Below are 18,518 nucleotides of genomic sequence, written 5' to 3'. Positions count from 1 at the left end.
GGATGATGCCCATATGAGATACCAAAATGTAAGTATACCAACCCATAAGATTTCTAGCCCTTGCGTGAAACCATATATGTGAATTGCTATTTCAGGCTGATAAAAAAAAATCAAACATTAGATGTATCTCGAAATTGATAAAAATAGCAAATTAAAAATTGGGAAAAAAGAATGGCAAAAATTGTGCTATAGCACAGAATAGAACCGTGACCTTGTGGCCTTGAAAACTTGGAGCCAGACCACTACGCCAACGATATTAATGTGGTAGATGTCGGAACTATTATTCTATTTCATAGGTGTTCTTAACATTGGCCAAGGGCTTGGTCGCCTGCTGAACCATTGGTCCTCCACATCTGTTCTATGTAATATATTAACTTCGAAATGGTTTCTAGACCTGGATGCTTCTATTCTATGTAATATATTAACTTCGGAATGGTGTCAATTTTATTGCAACAGAACCTATGCTAAATGGTTAGGTGCTGGATGATCTGGGTATAATGGTCTCAATTTCTGTAATGCTACTGGTTCAAATGAACTCTATAGCTCGTTTAAATTACAGCATACACTCTAGAGTCAAGACAAATGACCCAGATGATCTCTCTGTCTGTACATATAATTGAGTGTCACTCCATCGAAATTATAGTTTCTAGCTGAATAGCAAAAAGGAAATCTACATTATTTATCTATAGCATCAGAACACTAGAAAGACCAAGGCTTGTCTAATCTTCTTCATCCACCGACTGCTCAACACCCATGTCAAAAGTATCTCATGGGCTAACTCTCACCACAGCATGCCATGCTTCAGCTTTTGGGTCTTGGACATAAAAGACTTGTTCCACTTGTGAAGAAAAGACAAAAGGATCATCCTCAATTTTTTCCCCTGTATGAATTTTTTGAGAAAAATTCACAAGTGTGAATCCAAACTCATCTTGCCGTAACCCAGTTTGATGATGAACATCATACCATTCACATTTAAATATCACTACCTTGTATTCTACATATGATAATTCGATTATATCTGATAGTCTGCCATAATAATTAACCCCATCATCTGCAATATTCACAACACCACTGTTTTGTGTCAACCGTGTAGCCTCTCGGCTCATAGTGTGGAACCTGAAACCATTAATAATATAGCCACTACATCTCACACCATATTTGTTCGGTTTTGCAGCCAAAGCTCTAACCTTTGCCGTGATGCCTGTTCCATCTCCTAGGACAACCTATATAAAATGAAAAAAATTATATCCATTCCTTGTATGAATGCCATGCATAATATGGAGCAATTTCAGATTGTCACACCTTTTGCTCCAACCAGTCAGGAAAGTGTTCATCGATCAACTTCTCACTGAAAAAAGATGTCAAATTAGTTGAGTGACACAATTTGCTTTTCTCCTCATCCAAGAATTCTCTGCAACAATAGGAGCAATGTCATATCATCAAGTTAGAAAATAAATAAACATAGCAGGGAGAACTATATAAACATACCTGCGAAAATCTTCAAGTTCATCACAATGTCGCAAGATGTACCGATGTGCTTGAACAAGAAGCTTCTTATCAAGGTTGATAGTACTACACTTTCCAATTGGTACACCAACACTATCAAACAGGTACATGTCTTTTTTCTCATCAGAAGGTGCAGGATTCCTAGAATACGCCCTTGTCAAACGTGTAGTTCCTTCTATAAATCTCGAACAAAAGGTCATGCACTCCTCCATGCAATATCCTTCAGCAATTGATCCTTCTGGTTGAGCTTTATTCTTCACAAGTGCCTTTAGCCGAACAAAATATCTAAATGCAAAATCATGGACACATGTAAGTGTTAAGAAATATTAACAGTGACAATGGAAATTTAACGTAATTATACCTCTCCATGGGATACATCCACCGGTACTGAACGGGGCCACCCAATTTAACTTCTTCTACCAAGTGCACCATCAAATGCACACTAACAGTAAAGAATGATGGTAGGAAAAGTCTCTCCATATCACAAAGTGTCATCACAATACTCTCTTGAAGCTTTACCAGCTCTTCTGCATCTATAACCTTAGAGCACAACTTCTTGAAGAAATTAGATAATTGAACAACAATTTTCATGACATCTTTGCTGGGGTAACAGGAACGGAGTGCCACTGGAAGAATGTCATGTAGTAAAACATGATTGTCGTGACTCTTTAGTCCGACCAATGTACAGTCTTTCATGTTGACAGATCTAGATATGTTTGATGCATAGCCATCAGGGGTTCTTAGGTTTTGGATTACTGAGCAAAGCATCTCCTTTTGTTCTCTAGACATGGTAAAAGGTGCATCAGGAATTTTCTGCTTTCCTTCATCATCTACAATAGGATGAAGATCATCTCGAATTCCAAGTTCAACTAAATCTAGTCTTGCATTAAGGTCATCCTTTGTTTTACGACAAATAGCTAATAAAGTTGCTATAAAGTTGTCACACACATTTTTCTCTAGGTGCATTACATCTAGATTGTGTCTTAATAAGTTGAGTTCCCAGTAAGGTAGCATAAAGAAAATTGACCTCTTTTTCAACCAATCTTCTGGGTTCTTCGCCTTATCACCGCACCCATTTTGTTGCTTCTTTTTTCCTGGTCTTTTACGCTTGTGTTTCTGATCACTAACAACTTCCAATTTCTTGTTCTTGTCTTTCTTATTGACCTTCTTTGCCGTGCGCCCCTTTTTCCTAACACAAACTCTTTGCCTTCTAACATTCTCAAAATAGTAGTGCCACTTATTTTTTCAGGTGCAAGTCCAGTTTCAACTGAGCCATCAAATTGCCTCTTTAGTTTTCGGTATCTATGATTTCCTGGCAGCCATCTACGATGACCCATATAGCACATCTTTTTACCCTTTTTCAAGTGAAATGATTTTGTCTCAGGACCACAAGAAGGACATGCATATGTTCCACCAGTGCTCCATCCATATAGGTAAGCTAATGCAGGAAAATCATTGATAGTCCATAATAGCGCAGCACGGAGAGGAAATTCCTTTCCTGAAGATGCATCAAATGTTTCAACTCCTTTCCACAACTGTAATAGCTCATCGATCAAGGGCTGCAAATAAACATCTACGTCATTACCTGGAGAATCTGGTCCCGGGATGATCATTGACAACATTAAAGATGTTTGCTTCATGCAGATCCAAGGTGGAAGGTTGTAAGGAACGAGCATAACTGGCCATGTACTGTGCTTTAGATTCTTATTCCCGAAAGGGTTAAATCCATCGCTAGCAAGACCAAGGCATACATTACGAGCATCTCCTACAAAATCATGATGTCTATTATCAAACTCTTTCCAAGCATCACCATCTGCAGGATGCCGTAGTTTTCCATCTTTTATACGGGCCTCATCATGCCATCGCATGTCATCTGAAGTTTTGCTGGTTGAAAATAACCTTTGGATCCTAGGTATCAATGGAAAATAACGCAAGACTTTTGCAGGTTTCCTTTTCCCCTTAGGTTCAACTGAAGAGGCATTCTTCTTATCAACCTTCCAACGAGAGCTCTCACACACATGACAAAAATCTTTTTTGGCATAGTCACCTCGGAAAAGCATGCAATCCTTGGGGCAAGCATGAATTTTCATATAATCAAGACCTAATGAACGGATGATTTTCTTCGCTTCATAATATGTCTTAGGGAGATTTGCTTCAGAAAGAAGTGCAGCAGATAATAGCCCCAGTAGTGCTGAAAATGATTCTTGTGACCAACCATGTAGGCACTTCAAATGATATAAATGAACCAAAAATGATAGCCTTGAATATTTACACCCAGGGTACAACCTTGCATGTGCATCCTTCAAGAACCTTGCATATATATTCTGTTCCCTCCCCGATGCATCACCTTCTATTGGATTCCCATATTTCTCATTGACACATGGTTCCATATCTGGAATGCCTGACTGAAAATCATCTACTACGCCTTCAGACATACTTGCATCCCTTCCAAATGCAGCACGTAGCAGTTCTTGCATGCCATCCTGCCCATCTTGTACTGAACCTGAATTAGCCAAATTTCTAGTGATATTTGGCACATCAACAAATGCAATTGTTGGTCTCTCATAATCCTCACCATGATGTACCCATGTAGTATAACCTTGAAGAATACCATCACATCGCAAATGTGTCCTTACTTCATCACGGCTCTGGTTTATTCTGTTCTTGCACTTTTTACACGGACAAAGTATATCACTATCTTGTGAAAGGTCCTGGTAAGAAAAAGCCAAGAATTGTTCAACACCATCTTGATATGCTGACTCACTTCTTGCTTTTTTCATCCAACTTCGATCCATCATCTGTGGTGAGCTGTGCAAATGAAAAAAGTCACCTTTAATTCGTAATACATAGTGGTCATATGGATGAACATTAATGATATGCTAATACAAGTACAGACATTTTTGCTCTCTGAGGCCTCGAAACATTATTCATACAGATATTAAAAAAAATATGCTCACTCATCAACTTGTGGATGGACTACAATTCTAATCAAGCAGATTGTCATAGAATTTAGGTCAACACCATCGTGCCTTACTGGTGAAAAAGGAACATTCAGATTTTAGACCATTCAAAAAAAATTAAACTGCAAAACTAAATAATCATTCCAACCCTGAAACTAACATGACATACATGATCTATATAGGTAGCCCGTAGATGGTATATATGAAAATATGAGGCTACTCATCCAATTAAGCCACATATCATGATCAGCATATGATTTTGATGTATTCAACAGCACAATCAATTGGTGAATACCTAAAACAGAGAAGGGAATTATTAGACCTGCTTGGTTCTTCCACAGATAGAAGGATCGTCCTTGCCGCACTGTTGTTAGATCAGCGACGCTACCGTGCTACAGCCCTCCAGCAGCACCAGGGAACAGCGATGAGTGCGTCGGCAATCCCTGGGCATGCAACGGTATGTAGGGGCTGGCAGCAGACGCAGCCTCTTTTCTCGGCGGCAGCAACGGCAGGGGCTAGCACAGCCGATGAGGCACCTCCTTTTTTCTAGGTGCGGTGGTGACAGGGGCTTCGAGGCATGGAGGCGGATGTGAGACGTCTTCTCCTCCATCAGAGGCGTATCAAAACAAATCTCCATATGCCTACTTGTACAGAACTCAGATTTCCAGACCTCGTCTATCTTACTCGTAACGTATGAGAAGAAATAGTATACATATTCTCAAAAGCATTGCTAGTATAGTGGAAGGATTGTTTTTTTGGTTCATAGAGGTCACAGTTCAAACCTTCGTAGCTGCAATTTTTTTATACCCTTTTTCCATCATTTTACATTGTTATTTTGAATGAACGTATCATTTTGATATTTTATTTCTATCATTTTACATTATTATTTTGAATGAACGTATCATTTTGATATTTTATTTGCCTATTTTAAAAATCATGTTTTGTTGCCTATGGACGGTCATTTGCTATGCTTGATAACTGTATCTACATGCGTCTTTAGAATCATGTCAAAAGGTATCTTTATGTGCGTATAGACAATTATTAAATAAGCATAACAATGTATCTAGATGATAGTGACGCTTAAAAGCATATCAAAATCTGTATTAATTTTAGACATTTTCAATAGCATGTTAAAAAATGTCTTTATAAGATAAACAACCCTATAAGTGTATCTAATATCGTAATACTTTGACACGTTATTAAAATCGTGTTAAAAAGTATATTTACATGGTGACATAGAGACGCTTTCAGCCTGCGTTTCTAATACAGCGTATCTATAGGGGGGTTTTCTAGTAGTGGAAGGTTGACACCAGGTTCAGCCTGAAACATGGTGTCATTCCGGAGGGTCACTGCCAGCCGGGGACGGATCCCACTCCACGGACCAGCCAAACGGAACAGAGGTTGGCCATGCTAGACCATCTGTGGGCTTCTCAAAGGTCATACGTGAAAAATAGACTAGCAAGACTGAGTATACTAATACTCAGCAAGACTTAACTGGAATCGGGTATACTTAGCCCATAACTAGACCATGGAGGATTTGAGAGGCTCTGGTTTTTTTTTGCTGAAAAGCAATAAAGAGTATGACCTAACTTCTATGTTTAGCTTTCAAATTCTAGGCTCATTAACCATTCTAGGTAAGCACCTATACTAGACAAGCAAGGTAGAGATTAGCATCCATTAAGATTATTTCAACAAGGGTTACAGTTCTTACTCTATATGGTAGAAGGAATAAGTAGTCTCAATCTCCGCGAGAAATGGACGATTCTAAATTGAATTTCATAACCTTGCAAGGGTAAACCTAACTCACACGCTTGGAACATCCAATGATCGTTCCGAAGCAACCGTTTGCCTTTCATTCTGACTCGTGGATCAGGGCCACCACAAGCGACTGTAGGACCATACGCACATCCAATATGCAGGACGTACGTCTGTAGCACGACTACATGACCGTACTCCTATCCGCTGTGCGGAACGTACTCCCGCACGTCGGTGCGCGAGAAAAACCAAATTACGAGTGGTGGGAGGTATGTCCACTCCTCGGGCCGATTGGTTACTAGGCTTACCGCTTACCATATTTCGCGGCATGTGGCTAGTACTTTCAAACGCTTAACCATCACTACCACACACTGCGACCTTATCAACTTTTATCAACACAGACGGGGTAACCCTTCATGACATGATACTGCACATGACCCCGTCCATTATCCTTATAGTGATTGCAGAATAGTAAACATTCAATTCCTATATCGCGCGAGTGATAGGAAATCACTCGACTTCTGCCGGTCCTATTAGCAAAGCATCTATCCGATAAGCACTCAGGCACAATATATGGGTTCCTAGTATTCATGCATCTAGGGTTTCATTTCAACTCCTAAACTTAATGCAAGATATAATATATAAGTATAAAATTGTATAAATGTAGTAATTTGAAATACTGGGTTATGCACCGGGGCTTGCCTTCTTGAGCGGGGCTGGAGTCAGGGATGTCAGAGACTTCCGAACTTTGGTTCAAGGCTTCAGTTAAAGTCTCGACGACATTTGCAGGATCTTCAGAAATCCTTTGCTCGTCTTCCGGGACTAGCTCGTAGTCTCCGTCGTTGAGTGTCGCTGACTCTACATGATATGCAATGATTTGAATTGAGGTGGTTCTTGGGTTAAGATTTTATTTCACGATAAAGTTGCAATCCAATCAATTGATAAATACAACTTCATAAAACAGGAGGTTTGAATTCAAATTTATTAGGTGTGCTTTAATTCAAAATCAAATTACTTGATTTAATAGAATTTGGGTAACAAGTTTGATTTTATATTTTGAAATCCACAAAGGCTCTAGCCTTGAATTTTTGTGGGTAAGCTCTCTTCTAGTTGATGAGCTTACTGTGAATTTTTTATAATTTTCTGAAAATAAACACTAAAGCATTTGAATTTAGTTCAAATGTCAAGTTTAAATTCAAATCTTAGATAAAGCAGTCCTATAAATTCTTGAAACATTTATTATAAACTACTCAGTTACATATCATCACATGATAAAAAGATCTAAGCATGAAAACCTTAGTAATAGGCTTAATTAAATTTAAACCCTTTCAAGCTTGATTTGCATAAGTTTAAATTATCAAGCTAGGGTTCAGTATTATAGATGAATTTTTCACACAAGATCACTTGTATCCTAAAAAAGCTACTCACCAAAATTCACAGGAGATAAAGTTAATATGCAAAAGTTATACTAAAGATATTCTTTTGTTAAACTTTAAAATAACTCTAAACATATTTGGTTTCAAACTGAACTTCACTAATAAAAGTTGTAGAGTTAGATTTTCAGGAGTACAACAAAATTGGTTTGGTAATTTTTGGATTTTTTTTACAATTTCCTATGGATTTTACAAGTTGGCTGATTTGAATTAAAGGGGGGTACTGATTTCCTACAGATAGGCCCCTGGAAAGTTTTGAATCTTTGCAATTGGGTCCTTGGCTGAGCTACACAGGAAAACCGATCGGTGCCGATCAAATTCCGGCGAGGGAGCTCACCGGCGGCGAGGGGCAAGTGAGGGGAAATGTTCAGGAGCTCACGGCGCTCACGAGGTTGGTCGATGTTGGGGAAGAGAGGGACTGTGGCGAAGTATCGACGGCGAACAGAGGCAGGCGGCGGAGCTCCGAGGGATGGCGATGGCGTTCCGGTGGCCGGAGGGCAGAAGAGCGGCGGAGAAGTAGCTAGAAAGCTTCCCCGGGATGATGTGGTGCTGATGGGGTGCTTGGCCGGGGCTAGAAGGCAGTGGATCGCCGGAACGACGGCGAGGCCGAGCGGCGGCGGAAGCTCGAGCTCACCGGCGCTGTGGTCCGGGCAATCTAGCGCAGGAGAACAAAATTGGGCGGGCTTGTGAGCTTCAGTGGATCGCGGTGGTGCTCTAGGAGCACTGGATTAGGGATGGGAGGCGGTAGCGGCGGCTGTCGACGGTGAGCAGGAGCTACGGCGGAGGTCCGGCGAGGTGGAGAGCTCGGGAAAGAGAAAGGTGAGCAAAATGGGTGTGTGAAAGTGCAAAAGCAAGTTCACGAGGAGCTCCAGGACGTGCTCGGGGTCCAGAAGAAGGCACAGTCATGCGGGAGCAGCTGCTGGTGACCGGCGGGGTGCGTGGCGGCTCGAGCGGTGGCGGCGCGACGTGGAGGGGCAAGGATAGGGCTAGCGCGGGGTGGGGAATGGCGGCGCGGGCGCTGGGGAGGCACGTGGCACAGAGGAGAGCGGCGCGGGGTAGCAGGTGCGCGGCACATGGCCGGCGAAGGTGGCGGGGTTCACGGGCGCGAGGAGAGCAGAGGAGGGGGACTGGAGGTAGACGAAGGGGGACTGATCTGCTATTTTCCAAAAGTGTAGGGACTCCATTGTAAAGCAAGGTTAACTTTCAAACCATAGCTCAAATGAAAATGTGCCCAAAAGCAAAAGTGTAGAGTTGAATAAGATCTATAACTTTGCTTTAAGGTTCAGTTGCAAAAGAGCTAAGGGTTTGAAACTAACATAAAACTTAGCAAAGTTTTAAATTTTAAAGAAATTCTATTTAAAATCTACACTACACTTGCATCCTATGGGTAGTTTCACCTCTATTTGCGGTTTAAAAGTAAGTTATTGACTTTTGCAAAACAACCTTCATATGTTTTGATTTTTACCTCCCATTCTCACCCATTTAACACTAAAGGGCCTAATTTTTTTATAATTATAAAAATAGCCTTTTTCCTTTGCATTAAAATTTTAACACACATACACAAAATCAAACATACGCACTTTATACTAGAAACTAGTGTGTTTTAATCCTAAGTACCTGAATGTCATAGGATCAATGTCTCTTCAGTGAACTGCACGTACAGTGAACTGCACGTAGTACTAGTCGAGAACTAGTAAACGGAGTGGTACTTTAAGTATGGGTGCGTGACCCCTCTTCAGGATCGATGCCTCTTCAGTAAACTGCACGTAGTACTAATCGAGAACTAGTAAACAGAGTAATACTAGAAGAATGGGTGTGAGGCCCCTGAAGTAAACTCGACATAGTACTAGTCGAGAACTAGTAAACGAAGTAATACTGGAAGTATGGGAATGATGTCCCTTCAGTAAGCTCCACATAGTACTAGTCGAGAACTAATAAACGGAGTAGTACTGAAGTATGGGAATGATGCCCCTTCAATAAACTACACGTAGTGCTAGTCAAGAACTAGTAAACGGAGTAGTACTAGAAGTATGGGAGCGAGGCCCCTTCAGTAAACTTGTCGGGAACTAGTAAACTCAGTTTACCGGAGCGATGTCCCTCCAGTAAATCATGCTACGCTGCAGCAGACAACTTGGGATACAAGTTAGCTAAGGGTAAAAACGGCGTAGATGGGTGATATTCCAAGAGTTTGGGACCTCCTAGCCATCAGGGTACTGTAAGCGATACGACCCTGGTCCGGTAACCTTGTGCACGATGAAGGGTCCCTCCCATCGTGAATTAAGCTTGTGCAGCCCGGTTTCATCTTGGATATGGTGAAGGACCATATCTTCAACGTTGAAAGATCGTTGTTGAACGTTCCAGCCATGGTAACAACGAACGCCTTTTAATTAGTGGGCTGACTGGAGCAAAACATTGCATCTGACTTCTTCTGCCGAGTCAAGTTCGAGATGTCTTGCATTATCAGCCTCACCTTCTTCCTACATCTCCAGTCGAGGAGAGTGCCACATGACATTAGCCGGCAATATAGCTTCAGACCCATAGACAAGAAATAAAAGTAACTATCCTGTGGCTTTGCTCGGTTGTGTGCGAAGTCCCTAGACTACTGACGAGATCCCATTGATCCACTTGCTGCTCTTTTTGCTCATCGTAGAGTCTTTGCTTCAGGCCGTCAAGGATCAAGCCGTTGGCATGCTCAACCTGACCATTGGCCCAGGGGTGAGCCACTGAAACATACTTCGCCTCAATGGCACTACGTTCACAGAACTCCCAAAATTGATGCGAGTGGAAATTGGATCCCAGGTCCATGATGATAGTGTTGGGGAAGCCGAATCAGTGCAAGATGTCGTAGATGAAGCTAACCACTCAATCTGCAGAGAGCTTTGTAATTGGCTTGTACTCGATCCACTTCGTAAACTTGTCAATAGCTACCAACACATGAGTAAAACCTCCTGGCGCAGTGGTCAAGGGCCCTATCATGTCCAGGCCCCAGCATGCAAACGGCCATGAAGGTTGTATGGTCATAAGGTTGTGGGCCAGGACATGGGGCTGCTTGCTGAAGAACTTGCAACTTGTTCACCAGCAAACGAGTGCTTTGGCATCTGCCAAAGCAGTTGGCCAGTAGAACCCGGATCTAAAAGCTTTCCCAACTAGCATGCGACAAGTAGCATGGTTTCCACACACACCTTCGTGAATCTCTTGGAGTATCTCTTTGCCTTCCTTCGTGCGGACACACTTCATGAGTATGCCTGATGCTGATCCACGCTTGTATAAGTTATCCCTGACTAGAATGTACCCTTTGTTGCACCCTAGGATGCGTGCGGCTTTAACGCTTTTTGGGTCGACGCTGCGGGGTAGTTTGTGCTCCTTGATGAAGTCGATAAATGTCACCCGCCAGTCGACCTTGATCATCAAGACCTCAAGGTTGGGTTCCAAGTGACCCTGAGCGATGGTGCTTTGATCTGGTATCTTGATGGATGGGTGATGCAACTTGTGTACGAAAACTCCCAGTGGGACGTTAGCTCGATCGAAACCCAATTTCGAGAGCACATCTGCTCCCACATTGTTGTCACGAATCACATGATCAATTTCCAGGCTCGAGAACTTGTTCTCGAGCTTGCGTATTTCCATGACATACGCATCCATGTTGATGTCCCACTCTTTGTTGACTTGTTGGACCACTAGCAAGGAGTCATCGTAGACAAGTAGTCGCTTGACGCCCAGAGAGATTGCCAGGCGTAGCCCGTGCAGTAGTGCTGCGTACTTGGCTTCGTTGTTTGAGACCTTGAATAGTATTTGGAGTACATATTTGAGTTGTTCTCCTCTTGGACTAATGAAGAGTACTCCTGTGCCACCACCTCCAAGCTTGAGTGAGCCGTTGAAGTACATCACCCAGTGCTCTGGCAGGTTGGTCGGGGCTTCCACTTGGTATTCGCGTCATTTTGCCATAAAGTCAACTAGTGCCTGCGACTTGATGGCTATTCGGGGCTTGAAGTCGAGAGTAAGAGCCCCCAATTCCACTGCCCACTTGGAGATGCGCCTAGTGGCGTCCCAATTATGGAGAATATCCGTCAATGGGAAATCAGTGACCACAGTGATGTTGTATGTGTTGAAATAGTGGTGAAGCTTCCTGAAGGTGATGAGTATAGCATAGAGTAGTTTCTGATTTGGGTAACAAACCTTGGATTCAAAAAGAAATTCGCTTACAAAGCAGACTGTTCGCTGCACACCGAAGGCATAGCCTTCCTCCTAGCATTCCACCATGATTGTTGTGCTGATGACGTGAGTAGTCGCAACGATGTAGAGTAACAGGTTCTCGCCTGGTTGTGTAGCCGTCAAGATGGGGTGCAACTACAGATGATGCTTGAGGCAAGTGCCTGCTTCGCTTCCTCGGTCCAGTGAAACTTGTTGTGTCATTTGAGCAATTTGAAGAAGGGTAATCCCCATTCTTCAAGTCACGAGATAAATCTATTCGGGGCCACTATACAGCCTATGAGCTTCTGGACATCCTTGATTGTTCGTGGAGCGTCCATGTCTATAATGGCGGTGATCTTCTCCAGGTTGGCTTTTAATTCCACGGTGGCTAACAATGAACCCGAGTAGTTTCTCTTGTGGTACACCGAAGACACACTTAGTTGGGTTGAGCTTCCACCGAAACTTACGTAAGCTGTTGAAGGTTTCCTCGAGATCAGTGATGAACTCGTCGTGGGCTCTATTCTTGATGACCACATCATCCATATAGGCTTCAACATTGCGATGTAGCTGATTAGCAAGGCATAGTTGGATAACCCGCTGATAGGTGGCTCCTGCATTCTTCAACCCGAAGGACATAGTTGTGTAGATATATGCTCTAAAGGGGGTGATGAATGCTATCTTGATCTGGTCTTTTTCCTTGAGAGTAATCATCGGTAACCCAAGTAGCAGTCGAGTAAAGAGAGCAGGATGCAGCCAGCCATAGAGTCAATGACTTGGTCGATGCGTGGGAGCGTGAAAGGATCCTTCGGACAGTGTTTGTTCAGATCAGTGTAATCCACACACATCCTCTATTCATTATTATTCTTTTTCAGAAATAGTACAAGGTTGGCTAACCACTCGGGGGGTAGACTTCTTTAATAAAACCAGCCGCGAGTAGTTTTGCTAGCTCCTTCTTGATGGACTCCCTCTTGTCTGGGGCGAAGCGTCGTAGTCGCTGCTTCTTTGGAGTGTCTTTGGGGTCAACTTTTAGGAAATGCTCAATCAACTCCTTGGGCACACCTGGCATATCCACTGGTTTCCACGTGAATATGTCACGGTTGGCCTAAGGAAGCTGATGAGCGCGCTTTCCTATTTGTCACTCGAGCCGCCTCTGATCAAAGCAGTCTTGGACGAGTCGCCTTCTTGCAGTTGGATGGCCTTGATGCCAATGTCGCTGGGGTTGGATTTTACCCTCGACTGGATAGGCCTCTGATTGGAGATCTCCATCTCTGAGTTGGTGAGCGTTTGCGCGGCCGCGGAGACTTCTACAAAAGGTTCTAGCACGCGTGATGTTGCGACATCCTCGATTGCCTCTTGGTCACAGTCGTACGACTTCTTCAAGTCGCCGCGGAACGTGAGTACACCTGTCTTGCTTGGCATCTTGAGTAGTAAGTAGATGTAGTGAGGCACGGCCATAAATTTGTCCAAAGCTGATGTACTCCATGGTATGACAACTCGAAGTCAGCCACCTCGAACTTGATGTACTCCGTGCGGTAGTTGTCCTTCATCCCAAAGGTGACTAGCAGGACCACTGAATCGAGTGGTGTAGCCGCGTTTTCCAGGATGATGCCGTAAAACGGAAATCTACTAGGGGTGACCATCTTGGAGATGTTCAGCCCCATCTTCTTCAAAGTACTCGCAAAGAGTAGGTTGAGGCCGCTCCCGCCATCGATGAGTACTTAGGTCAACTGTGAGCCCGCCTCTACTGGATCCAGGACGAGCGGGAATTTTCCCGGCTTAGAGAAGCTAGTCCACTGATCATCCCTAGAGAAGGAGATCGGGACCTTGATGTATCTTAGAGGTTTCTGTATGGCAGGCTCAACGGAGAGGATTTCATGCAGGGTCTTCCACGCGCGCTTGGAGGGAAGCCGCCGTCTCCGCCGAAGATGACGTTGACGACATTCTTCGAGTCTTCGAAACATAGAGCCCCCGCCTTGTCACCCTCATCATCGTCCTCTTGATCCTTCTGCTTTCCATCTTGAGGAAGGAGTGGAGCGTTGAGTGACTTGCGGAGGCTGACGCACTCGAAGAGTGTATGCTATGACTTCGGGTGCATCGGGCATCATTTGGGCAGGACTTTTTCAAATTGTACTTGATTGCTCCCCGACTTCTTGCCCCGCGGATTGCACTCAACAGCCATGACTTCTTGGTCAGGCTTGCATTTTTGGGGATTCCCCGAGTTGTTCCGCTGGCCCTTGTCGAAGTGATTGTTGCCGTTGCCCTACTTGTCGTTGTTGCGCTTAGGGAAACAATCGCTCTCCTTATCCTCCTGGTCAGCCCACCATGCCATCATGTTGCGTAGTTCTACGGCAGTAGTCGGGCGGTAGTATTCGCAGTCGTGGTAAGTGTGCTTCGAGAAAAGGCCATTCTGGAAGCAGCGGATGATGTCCTCGTCGGTAATGTTGGTGATGGTGGCTCGCATTTCGAAGAAACGCCAGGTTTAGGACCTTAGGGTCTCATTCAACTCTTGCTTGACCTGGGACAAATCATGATGAGTGCCTGCTCAGATCATGGATCCCTGGAAGTTGTCGATGAAGGCCCGCTAAGGTCCTCCCAGGAGTCGATGGAGTTTGGTTTAAGGCTTTCAAGCCAAGTGAGGGGTGCAGATTCCAAGGCTACCAGGAATTAAAGTGCCGGGGTGGAGTTGGATCCCCCTGAGACCTCGATGGCAACAGAGTAGCAATGAATCCACTAGCGCGAATCTTGCTTGCCATCGTACTTGGGGATGCCAACTAGTTTAAAATCCTTGGGGTAGGATTTCTCAGTTATGTTGGAGGTGAAAGCGGGGAAGCGGTCATTATCATCATCGTCGTGGTATCTATCGGGTCAGTCCCTTCTCCTTGCCTTAATGATACGCCGCGCGCCTCGGCCGTGATTGATCTTCTGCCTTAGGTCAATCGTGGGAGCGTTCTGGAGGCTGGCCTCGGGTGGAGCTTCGCCCTAAGGCCTTGCATCATGCCGGTTGCGGGGTGGGCGCATCGATTGTTGCACCTCCTGTTCGACATTGCCACACGCAGACTGCTGGCCCTAGGGATTGCCGTGGCCGACTAGATTGTCCTGGTCGCGCTGGCGATTGTCGTTCCCCAAATATCTAGGACCTCCTCCAGGGGTGTGACTAATTTGTGCAGAGTCACCATGGCACTTAGATCTCAAAAGCATGTTCCAAGTAGAGGACATTGGGTGTTGCCCATCGAGTTGCATGAGCGCGCACTAGGTTAGATATTGCAGCCTTTGTATCTGGGGGTTTGGTGGTAGTTGTTGAGCTAGGAGCACTGCTTCTGCAATAGTGCCAATCGGTGTGCGATACTCCTGATCTGCAGCTGCTGTGAAAGCGTTGTTGAGGTTCCTTTGGTATATTAGTTGCGTGCGCGGTTTTCTGCGTTTTGCTTGCGCTGGGCACGCTTGCCATTCTTCAACCATCGGATCCTTCTGTGCTCCTCGTGCTCGTCCTGGGGGTCGTCCGCCGTACGCTCGTCGGCGGACACGTCTGCGAGTAGTTCCGCATCATACTCAGGACCCGGCTCGTCGTCATCTGCATTGTGAAGGGAAGCCATGTAGACTTGACGATCCGGCGAGCTCTCAACCATGTGGTTGTACTCGACTAGCTCTATGCTGGACTCTCCCTCCTCCGAGATACGAGAGAGAGATTTGCCTTCCTGAAAAGGCAGTTCCCGCGTGAAAGCCACAAGGCGGGAGTCATATTCGAGTAGTTCAAAGGGCTCTAAGCCCTTCCAGTACACGTACTGGCCTTGCGGCATAGACATTATGGTCAAACCCAAGTGATTGCCTGAAAAGGACTCGGGGTTGTCATCTGAGTCCGAGTAGTTGTCGAAAATAGGGGCCCCCTGACAGGCGGTGGCTCCCTCATCCTCGAGCTTGAGCAGACGATCTAAGTCCTCCTCCAAGTCGGAGAGGGACTCAAACCGTGTAGCCTCCTTAGATCAGTTTGAGTCCGATCCAACTAGTTCAGGTGCAGCAGGAGTTGAAGTCGTGTCAAAGACGGACATCCTCTCAATCTCCCCAGCGAGATCGGGGAGCAGCAACTCGTTGAGGTTGTCGATGAACTCATCGAGTTTGCTGCGTCGAGTTGCTACAAAGGCCTCCGGCTTCCTGGAGTCAGCTAGGTGGCTGTTGAAGCCACCCGAGCCGTTGGCGATGCAGATCCAGGAATCAAAAACCAATGTTGTGCCCTCATCGAGCACGATGCTGGTGAAGCTGAAAGATGCCATCGAGTTCTCTTGTGGATGCTCGATGAAAACCCCTACCTGGCATGCCAGCTGTCGGTATTTTACCGCCTCGCCCATTAAGGGATACCCCCGAGGTGGTGAGTTTGCAGGTAGGGTGTCACCGAGAATAGGAACTCGAAGGTGCAAGGAACACAAAGTTTAGACAGGTTCGGGCTGCCGAGAGCGTAATACCCTACGTCCTGTGTGTGGTTTGTATTGCCTTAGGTATTGATTAGGGTGATCTTGTGTGATCCTATTTTGATGGGTCCCTACCTGCCCTTATATAGTTTGGGGGAATAGGGTTATATGGGAATCCTAGCCAGATACAAGCTCAGGAGTCCTACCCGAGTACTTTTCAGGTAGTTTCCTTCAGTTCCGACTAGTTCTACTATGGTACGAGTAGTTCTACTATGTTATGAGTAGTTACAACTGGTGTAGGGCATGGACCAGGTCCCACCCCTTATCCTGTAAGATGTACGCCATGTGCACAGTCCCGTAGGCCCGAGTCTGATAGCACCGGCCGGTGGCATCATCACCCCTTTGCCTAACCGCCCGCCTCGAGCCAGCCACCCGCCAGAGCTCCCTCTAGACCTGGGAGCACACAGGTAACCACGGACCCCCGAACCCTAACGTCGTCGGAACATCGTCCATCGCCTTTTGTTCTTTCTCCCTTTGTTACTTTCTTCTCATGGTGAAGTTACTTCCCCCTTATGCTCATAGAAGTAACAAGAGGGCTCTCGATATATGTAAATCGAGAGCCCTCTCCATGTAGCATTTTGGATATAGATAAGGCCATGTTTAAGCTTATTTTACTCAACTTATCATATATACTTTCCAAATATGTTGTATTTTACAGACATACATTATCAATGGACAAATGGTGCTGCATTTGAGGCCCATGAATAGATCCAAGTTGTTCAGGCCTCAACCATGGACGCCTCGTTGCTTGACCTGTGATTGCTGGCTCCGCACCGCGCCCAACTTGTTCTGCTCACTTACCTGTGAGGTATACATTTTTTCTCATGGCCATTACTTTACATTATTATCATCATTTTATAGCTTAAAAACTAAACTAAAGTTAAAATTATAGAGTTTTACTTCATATGCATGCCTCTTACACCATCTTCTGTATTAAAGAATGGCAAGTAAATGCTATTTAACTTCATCATTTCGTGTAGAGAAATTATACATATTATATCTTCAAGGTATTAGTTTTGATTTTCCCTTTCTTATTATCAGGGTGAAGTGGATGTGTCACAAGATGACTTCTCCGGGCCAGAAGCCGAGCGTTGCTATTGAGCCTTCAAACAAATACGCTGGGAGAAAGCCCATACGAGGAGCCACCCTCCGAGGATCCACCTGAGCCTGAGGCTCAGGAGGAGTACCATGTACCTGCTAAAGCAGCTGAGCAAGGGGATGAGCCACCGCCGGCGGCAACTCAGGAACACTCGTTCCGCAGGCGGGGACGCAAGTAGGTTGAGCCAATGAGGGTGCCGTTCTTCTAAAAAGCTAGCTGTTGCGGGGGGAGCTAAATAGATGAACCTGAGCTATGGAGCTGTTGAAATGAACCGAGGTAGCCATGGTGGCTACTAGGTGTGTGATGCAACTGATCCATGGCTCCGTTTCCTTTGTTGTTATTGTTATTGTTGTGATCAAACTTGTTGTAGCATGCAATATTCATCAGCCTAGGGAAACAATATAATGTTTTTGTCTACTCATAGCTCAGTTTTTTTTCTTGTGTTGAAACTCAATCTTAAGTCTTCAGCCCCTGAATCTTACAAATTATGCATCTAGTGGTTTCTTGCACTCCCTAAAGATTCGGTTTGATTCTTCATCGAATTGTGGAGAAATGCTCGAGTTTGGTCAGTGCGGGATTGGTGAAGTAGAAGAAGAATGTGAAGTTGGTGGGCCGCCCAAGCAAATGAGGCCAGAACTGGGCCTGGAGGAATTCACCGTGCTGTGGGCTAACTAATAGATTCCGTCCGCACAGCAGCAGTAGCACTGGACGCAAACACTGGCCTGCCTCTTCTTCATTCGGTGGCCCTGTGGCAGCAGTTCGTGTGGATTGCCGTGTTAAGCAACGACTTAAACCGAGATAAATGGGGCTGGTTTCCCGCTATCAGATTGGGGGTGTCACGGACTGACCCATTAATAGCAGTTCCTCGGCTGAAAAAACATTCCTCTCGGAAAAGAAGATAGAGAGAGAGGGGATGATGTGGATGATAACAAACATTTCTGTTCAGTACTAGCTGCGAGCTGTACTGTGTCGGTTTAGCTGAATCTTCTTACATTTAACGTTGGCAATGCCGATTGAGAGTTCTGACAAAGTGTATGTTGACTGTTGAGATGTGTTTACTACCATTTGGAAAAGAAAAGAGAAAAGAAAAGGTCCGAACCTCCTTTGATGA

At 44.8% G+C, this 18,518-nt stretch overlaps 1 pseudogene; it reads left to right on the top strand.

The window, feature by feature from the left end:
• Positions 1–18,082, top strand: part of LOC112903722 — a 61,548-nt pseudogene extending 43,466 nt beyond the window's left edge.
• Positions 18,083–18,518: the final 436 nt, after the last annotated feature.

This window comes from Panicum hallii, chromosome 8 (genome assembly GCF_002211085.1).
Source record: "Panicum hallii strain FIL2 chromosome 8, PHallii_v3.1, whole genome shotgun sequence".
NCBI classification, from domain to species: domain Eukaryota; kingdom Viridiplantae; phylum Streptophyta; class Magnoliopsida; order Poales; family Poaceae; genus Panicum; species Panicum hallii.
This window is presented reverse-complemented; position numbering and strand designations above follow the sequence as displayed.